The sequence below is a fragment of the Chenopodium album genome, chromosome 5 (genome assembly GCF_948465745.1).
Source record: "Chenopodium album chromosome 5, dcCheAlbu1.1, whole genome shotgun sequence".
NCBI classification, from domain to species: domain Eukaryota; kingdom Viridiplantae; phylum Streptophyta; class Magnoliopsida; order Caryophyllales; family Amaranthaceae; genus Chenopodium; species Chenopodium album.
In genome coordinates, this window is record NC_137838.1 from 40003860 (window position 1) to 40013127 (window position 9268).

The window sequence follows — 9268 nt, forward strand, 5'->3', positions numbered from 1 at the left end:
TTGTGTCAAAATAGGGTACCATGGTTAAGAGTTTGGACGCATTAGCAAGGAAGCCTCCCTTGAGAATGTATACCAACGGGCGGCTTCGTGAGTTCGTGATGAAATCGAACTCGACTCCATGGTCTGGGTGGATTTAAAAACTCGGATGAACCCTTATTGCCATGAGCGTTTTTGGGTTGATAGAGCTTAAACCCCCTGAGGCTAAGACGTATGTAGAAGACACACGTTTTTTCAGAAAAATCGATGGAAGCTGACTGTGAGAAGATAAATAAGGCCACTGGAAGGATTTTAGGACTACCGCAACACGGCAGAATCCACCGTGTCATGGTGCTGGACACCGCGTCACGGTGCCCTGCGCCGTGACACGACAAGCTCTACCGTGGCGCGGCAGTCAGGAAATCTAACTAGTGCCCCTATTTTCTTCATTCACAACAAGGTTATCCAATTTTTCCTACGGGACAGATCTGAAATACGAAGTTAAAACTTCTATACATATGTAACAATGCCAATTTAATCACATGAATATTTTCAAGAATCTTTCAAGTCTCATCCACTCATCTTAATTAAATACCGATCACTCAAATCGATAAATAACCAAGAATCCTCCCCGGTGGAGTCGCCAAATTGTAGGCCTCGTTTGAAGTGCGCTTACATTAAAGCATGTGGTGAATATGCTTGGCACTCTTAGAAAGTAGGAATTGACATATACGATTAGGGACAAAGCAAAGTAGGGAGCCGCCAACAAGTTTTTAAGGAACTTGTAAACCGTTCACGGATCATAAAAGGCAACCACGAATAAAGGGACAACGAAAGGCAACAACGATTGATCCATGAAGGTTACACCCTATTCATAATCCATGAGATTACTAACTCCATATGGTTTGGAACCACGAAAGAAAGATCGGGGATGATGATACGGAGTGAGTCATGGAGTCACATTCGCCTGTATTGGCCTCTACTCGATTCTTATAGTGAAAAGCATTCCTGCGATCTCAAAGGCATACATACAAAATATTCAATTTGCTCCAAATCATTATTAAGCTAAATTGGTTTAATATTAATGCAACATATAATTCTAAAAGATTAGTGATCACTTTAGTTAATAACAAGATTAAAAAGGAACATAAATCAGTCGTCCAAATTATCTTATTAGGCGTGATTTTCAAATACATATTCCCTTTAACATGCAATATGGTGATCATAAAATATAATAAAATAAACATTAATATTGGAAGAAATTCAACAATAAATTTTTAGTCAAATCAAATATAAAATGACCTAATCATGATACTAGCAATATTAAAATAAAATAAGTAATTAAATTAATTACTTACTCACATTCCGCGCGTTCTTTAAAATTGCTACATCATGAATAAACTGTTAGTAACTTCAATAAAAATATATATCAAATGAAAATTAAATTAAATTAAATAAAAAATTAGAGTTATTTTGGTCCAAACCCTCTGTTATTTATACCTTTCACACCTTGGTTTAAGGATGGAACCTCGGGTGTCGTATGGACTCCTTGGAGTGCCGCTTAAGGGAAGAATGGTTTAATTAGGATATAGGTTTAAGGCTTAGAATATGAGAGAGAGATAGAAGAGAACGATTTTTTGTGTAAAAGAGAGGAAGAGAGAATGATTTGATGCCCCGAAATGCAGAAATGAGGGTCTTATTTATAGGGAAAATGAGCAGAGAGAACACACGAAACCCTTAAAAGATAAAAACCCTAAAAATTAATATCGCAACATGGCAGAGAACACTGTGACACGGTGCCAGGCACCATCAAACGGGGAAAAATCCCGTGACGCAGGGAAAATTGGAGCGACGCGGGACATATTTGACCTACGGGAAATGAAAACATGTGAAGGGTTTACGCGGAAAAGATACGAGAAAATTCCATGAAACGGCACACATACCGTAACACGGAAGTTTCCATCGTGGCACGGTACAGTACACCGTGTCACGATATGGGAAAACGCGGAAATTACACAAAAAAAGCACCGTGACACGGTGAGAAATATCGTGTCACGGCAACAGGTACTATGTCACAGCATCAGGTACCGTGCCACGGTGGATTTTCATGCAAAAAATCTTTGAAAATAGCACCGTGACACGATGTAAACTATCGTGTCACGGCACCAGGCACCGTGCAACGTCATCGGGCGCCGTGACACGGTGCTTATATATCGTGCGCGGTAATTCCAGTTTTTTTACCCATTTTTAAAATCATCATAAATTTTGATCCGTCACTCGGAATAAGGAATATAATATATCATTGGAAAGCTTATCAAGTCTAAATTCCAAACCAATTGGAATAAGGTCAAAATAATTTGTAGATTTTATGATATTGCTGTTTTAGTAGAAGGATGTTGGTTTTGGGCCTAGTTTAGTGTTTGGCTCATATTTTTTTTGTTATAGCCCGGAATTGGGCTTATGATATATGATTGGAAATCTTATTTCAAGACCAATCTAACCAAATAATAATTGGATCAAAATTATAAGACCAAAAAATCAGTTTCTCTCGGTTTTGCGATGTGGACACGAAAAGTGGATAACAAGTTATGGTTTAGGGAAATGAGCTAGGAAATGGATTGGTTTATGAAATGTATTGGATAGAACATGTATTGAAGCACTCCAAAGATTAAATACTCAACCCTACCACCAATGGCGGTGAAAGTTTGTTCATCATCGGGTTTGGTTTTGGGGAGACATTTTTAGGTGTCTACAGTTACCAACCACAACCATTTATATTCTTCAAATGAGCTTGGCATAGACTATAGTATCGTACCTACTCATTCCTTTGGGTTCGACCCTTGACTTACCACATACTGGTATTAGGCTGGTCGAGTGTTTACAAATTAGGTTTGGCTCTAGGGAGAGGTAGATAACGACCTACATTTTCCGCTTGTCAATTGGTCACCTTAAATATTGGCAAGTCCGTAGCTACGAACTTTTCCGGTAAAGCAAGTCCTGTGGGAGGAGCAAACTTTTCTGCATCGAAGTACTTTTTCCCCATTGTAGAACGAAGAACAAGCTTCTCCAACGACTTTTCTTTGACGGATAATTGTTCCATCTTTTGTTACAAGGCTAGAGTCTCGACATTTTTATTTTAATCTTTTCATGTTTCTTAATTATTCTTTCCTCGGCCTCTTGAGCCTTTTCTTCTCTAAAGCAAGCAATCTCTTCTTTAAGTTGCTCAATGGTCGACATTATTGTTGGACTAGAACTAGTTTTCGAGGGAAGGTGGTTTGAAAGGGGTGGATTGTTTGATGGTGAACGTAGAATGCGAGTGCTCGGGAGTCTTCGTTCCCAAGCTTGAAAACCGGCCCTAAAAGAAGTACGAAAGGATAAGTAAATCGATGCGCTTGTTTAGAAGACAAAAAGAAGAGGAAAGAACGCAAGATATATTCGAGCGGATAACATCACCTTTAAACAATTCTTCAATGAAGATATTATTCGAACGAGCCAATTTGTTTTCGCAAAAATCAAAATGGCTCGTAACTGTAGGCGCGCGCAAGTAACTAGGCTGCTCGTGGCTGGCGCGCACATCCAAATCACTTGCACTGGTTGAGGTCGCGCAACTCATTGAGTTGTCCACGCCACCTGTTCGTAAAAAATTTAAAAAAAAAAAAAATTCGAGCGTTTTTTTTTTATTTGACATCATTTTTTTCGATTTTTTTTTATGTTATCTTTCGAATATGACTCAAAATTACAAAGACACAACTTCGTAATTGGGAACCTAAACGAAACTAAAGAAAAAAAAAAAGAAAGTTGTCCTAACACGTCGCATATAGTCACGTAATCACATAAGCATACCATAAACCAAGATACACATAATGACATTCTAAGGTCAAAGGCCTGGGTGTCCAAAGGTACCATATCTTAAGAAACGATGCACAAATCAATCATTCGACGTGTAGACTCATGGCATCGCTCTCCCAACATTTTGTTGGCGATATGGGTGGAATGATTGTCATTGATTTTGGGATAGAAGCCTAGTGTTGGCAACCCCTAGTCAATGATCAAATCCCCAAAGGTTAAAGTGTGTTATGATTATGCATGATGCAATGTTGCTTGTTTGGTTTTTACTTTTGTGCAAAAGGAAGATATTATGCGTTCAAGTCTTGCTCTCTAACTAGAGATTATCCAAGTTAATTCCCGTTACAACCCATAGGCAACCTAGTGTTGGAAACCTTGGACCATAACTAAGAACTAATCTTGTAACCTCTAAGTCCCCAGTGGAGTCGCCACTGTAAGGAGAGTGTTTCCATCGTAGGGGATCCTTCCTTAGGTGCCCATGGCCCTTTAAAAGCCTAGGACTTTACATTTGTTAGGGTGTATTAGGATTTGAATTCCTGACTGTTTGGAGGACCTTGAATTAGAATTGCTTATATCATTACGCTTTTTTGTAAGAAACAAGTAGGAGTTAATGAGTTTTGGGAAAACTCATAAACCTCGTTCATGCCTTTCTCCCATGTGGAGTTCATGGGATAATTAGCATAAATCGTAAGTTTACTCGTGCCCAAATTGGTGAACATAAACCAGAAATGAGTTCGGGAGCGAGGGTACTAAAATAACGTTCCCTTTAGAGGAGAATCGCTATTCTTACCCTAGTACGACCTCTATTAGCTCTTCCTTTTTCACAATTTCATCAGCAAACAATATATGCAACGCCATACCTAAAACTAAGTTAGTTAATTTTATTTACAAGCATTAATCACGTAGGAATTACATTGCAAAGTCGTTATTTTTATATAATTCAAATTCGTGAAAGGAGCAAAAGTAAACAAGATTCGCATTGGCTTAAGTGATCAATCAATCAATTAATTATTTAATTCTAATCTTATTTAACGCAAGATACTATGGTGAATTGATTAATTAAATATCTTTTTAAAGTAGTCAAACAACACTATTTTATTGATTAAGGTTCTTTTAAACAAGAAAAGTAGATGTGATTTATCTAAGTGCTCGGGAATTCATCACTTCTCTTTGCTAGATCTCAGTTTAGAACACTTATGGACTCCTTCTTGTTCGGGAACCTCCAACGTAGTAACAAAGATTGAGGGGTGATTGTTTAGGACAAGAGGGTTTGGTAGCACAAGTTCACAAGAGTTTCTGCCAGGATTTTAGGTTAATTTATGTGTGTTTATGCCTCGTATTAACCCCTTATTTATAGGGAATGGATGCAATTAGGGTTTTAAGCATTTTACCGCAGCAGGTGTCGCGCACATCTTGATGAGTTGCGTGCGGTATCCCAGCGCAAGTAATTTAGTCACGCTGCTTTTGGCAGCGCAACTAGATGTCTTGCGCGCGACATCATGGTAAGATTCGATTTTATATTTTTATGAAATTCTGAATCTTCCGCAAGCGCATCTCTAGCAGTTGCACTAGGTGTTGCGCGCAACTGAATTAGTTGCGCGCGCCAGACCAGCGCGACTCATTGAGATGCGTGCGGCTTTTTCTGCGGTAGCATTAAATTTAACCTAAGCGCCTCTAAATCCGTCATTATTGGGTTTTAAGCACGGGCGTAAGTCTAATTATGATCGGGTTTAGTTAATTGGACCTTGTTTGTATTTGTTTTTGGGTGAGGCTAGTCTTTTTGTGTCTTTGCGGTTTAGCCAGTCATCCATAAGTATTCTTCACTTCGATCCAAAACGAATATGGTTTTATTTATCGTCATTGTACTTCATGTCGAGACAGGAGGCCAAAAGTAGATGTCTACAAATTCTGTTATTTTAAGTTTGAGCTTGTTAAAATAAAATTTAATATTGTTATATATTTCTTCAATATTGTTTTTGAGGTGTTATTTTGGTCTTTTCAGTAGTACTTATATATTATAAGGCTAAGTATTAGTGTTGGAAATTAAGTATTATATTTGTATACTGTTATTATATAAGTGAAATATGTTATTAAGGAAGACAATACAGTAATTATAAATTAGAAACTATTAACCTACGTGATTTGGTATCAGAGCCATACGGTTAAAAGATAAATTAAGCTGTTAATTTAATATATAGGTAAAACTGGAGAATACTAGACCTTCTACTGAGTGTAAGAAACCAGATTTTAAGCATTATTATCATATTCCTGATAATACTAGTAATTTTGGCACAATTCTTAATTATATAGTAGAACAAATTAGTGAATTAAGATCGGAAGTTGATAACATACATGCTCACTGTATTAATATCGGAAATAAGATATCAATAACCACAACCGATATTAATCTAAAGGTAAGCGATCTAAAATAACAGGTTAAACAAGTTCAACTTGCTTTAACAAACGAAGCTAGACATCAATTTGGAAAAGAAGTATAACATAATAAAGAGAAAATTGTCTCATATAAATATAAGTATCGTTTTCAAAATTTAGATAAAAACAAAAATTTTACTGTAACACTCCCTAAAAAACCTACTAGTAACCAAGAAAAGAATAAAGACACTAAAGATGAACCATCTACTTCAAGAGAAAATGCTTAACGAATTACAAGCCCTATTCGATAAAGAAGAAGACCCAAATAAGCTTCACGAAATCATGAACTTAATTTCTGAAAAAGGGATTGCTTCTGATAATGAAATAGAGGAAAATAATTATGTTACTTTAGTGGAAGATTTATATCAACAAATGGGATTAACACTAGTAGAAAATATCAAAAAGGCACCCCCTAATTGGAACCGATTCAGTCCAAACCGGTGCCAAAAATGGGCTACAAAGTTGGTTCGGAAGCTAAACCAGAATAAAAGGCACCGGTTCACCTCAAACCGGTGGCAAAAACATAAAGGCCACCGGTTTGAACCGGTGCCTTTGTGAACCGGCCTTTTAAGTATTAAAAAAAAAAAAAAAAAAAAAAACCGGCTGTTGTTCGATCTATTTCTTCTCAACCCTAAACCTAATTCATTCCTCTTTCTCTCTCCTCTCCTCTCCTCCTCTTTCTCTTTCTCTCTCCTCTCCTCTCCTCTCCTCCTCCTTCCTTCTCCTTTTCAGTCGCCATTTCATCGCCACAACAACCACCGTCACAACGACCACCTCCGGCCCAGCCCAGCACACAGAAATGTCGATCAAAGGGCCCAAATCGACGGTAGAATCGAGTCAGCCGCCCCCTTTCTCTTTCTTTCTTGATCTCCTTTTCTTTCTTTCTCGATCTCTTTCTCCCTGAGGCAGCAATCAACAACCTGGTAATTTTCAACTTGCACCACCACCAAGACCACCACATGCAACACCAATTCGAGGTTATTCGGTTTTCTTTTTTTTCTGGGTTTTTGTTTTAATCGGTTTTTTAATCGATTTTTTTTATGTTAATCATTTGAATTCGGTTTTTTTTTGTTTTTCTGGGTTTGTTTTCTGTTAATCCAAGGTTTTATTTTCTGGGTTCGTTTTTTTTTTTTAAGTTTCGGATGTTAATTCTGGGTTCCTTTTTTTTTTGGGTTGTTAATTCTGGGTTCGTTTTATTTTCGGTTTTTTTATTTTTTGGGTTGTTAATTCTGGGTTCGTTTTATTTTCGGTTGTTAATCCAAGGTTTTATTTTCTGGGTTCGTTTTTTTTTTATTATCGGTTGTTAATTCGTTTTTTTTTTTAAATTTTCTAGGTTTTTTTTTTAATCGAATTTTTTTTTTAATTTAAGAGATTTTATTTTGTTTTTGATTTTTATTTTCTGAGTTTTTTTTTTTATCGATTTTTATTTTTTATTTTCTGGGTTTTAATCGGTTTTTGATTTTTATTTTAATCGGTTTTTGTTTTTTTTTCAGGGTTTATTCGATTTGTTTTTTTTTTCTAGGTTTATTCGATTTCAATTTTTTTTGTTTTCTGGGTTTATTCTAATACTGGGTTTTCAAAAAAAATTTCGATTTCAATTTTTTTCTGGGTTTGAATTTTTGGGATTAAATTTCTGGTTTTTTTTTTTAAGCTTGATTATATTAATCGATTTTTTTTTTTTTGTTCTAATTGGTGCAGGTATGTTATTTAGATCTGAAATTGAAGAAACAAGATACAAGAATATCGATTTAGATGTGAATGGGTTTTTTTTTTTTATATTGTAATTTTTTTTTTAATTTTCATTGTAATTTTTTTTCGTACTTATATGTTGTAATCGAACTATTTTATTGATGTATATTGTAATTTTTTTTTATTTTATACTGTAAATATTCGATGATATTGATTGATATTGGATTTATGTTTCGATGTGGTTATTAATTTAGTCTATTTAATTTTTAAGTGGATAAAACAAAAAAAAAAAAAAAAATAGGCACTTTTGGCACCGGTTAACCGGTGCCAAAAACAAGCAATTATTTTTTTTTGCCATTTTTGGCATCGGTTCACCGGTGCCAATTCTGAGTTTTGGCATCGCTTTGAACCGGTGCCTTTTTAAACCACTTATTGGCACCCCCCACATTGGCACCGGTTCAAACCGGTGCCTTAGGCCGGGTTCGAACCGGTGCCAAATTCATTTTTTCACGTAGTGTAATGAAGTTAAATGATCTAGATTTTCTACCCATAGAAGTTGTTCGACAAAAGATTGAATATAAACTAGGAAAAAGAGTAATGGATAATAATGATGTTGGAGAAGAAATTATTAATGAAAACATTAACGTAAACAATGTTATTCAAGGACCTAGGTATCAAGGAGAAGGAAGTTGCACACGACCAAGATACATACTAGGGAAGACTACTCGGTTTAGTGTCAAGGTTATGCCTAATCATATACCTAAACAAGAAGAAGTGACTCTTGAACCTATAAGTCAAACTGGTTATAAACGTTAGACGGTGTAAGAGATAGACAAGATGTTTTAGATCAGTGGAAAAAGAGTATGAGTAGTGTACTTAATTTAAATACTGAATGGACTTCAGAAAATTTCTTAAACTATATTGAACATAGTCTCTACGGTTGTGTAGAAGACTTGTACGATGGAATAGATGAAGAAGTAAAAACTGCATTAAGAGCTAGTGAATCAACTACTATAATGTTCAGGCAGTTATGTCATTGAGTTAGAATTCATTGGTCCTAGAGCCGATCCTAATGAAAAACGAATGGATCATTAAAGGAAGTTAAGTAATTTGTCCATCTGTAATATGAAATATGTTGATAATTACATTATGGAATTTGAAACATATAATTATAAAATTGGTGAAAATGAAACAAATCTTGGAATGTTCTATGACAAATTACCCGGTCCCCTTAATGAAGAAATTAGTGAAAAATATCAAGAATGGAGAGAGAAATTCTTAGCTAGGGATGCCTTAGGTAATAGAATTGCTTTCCTAAGAAGAA

The 9268-nt window shown here is 35.8% G+C and overlaps 1 long non-coding RNA gene across 1 annotated transcript; it reads left to right on the top strand.

Annotated features, from left to right (window-relative positions):
- The first annotated feature begins 6837 nt into the window (after window positions 1-6837).
- On the top strand, window positions 6838-8178 carry LOC145630698 (uncharacterized). Its single transcript, XR_014112188.1, has 2 exons — window positions 6838-7232; window positions 7954-8178. It is a non-coding gene; the product is annotated as an uncharacterized LOC145630698 (long non-coding RNA).
- The last annotated feature ends 1090 nt before the right edge of the window (window positions 8179-9268 follow it).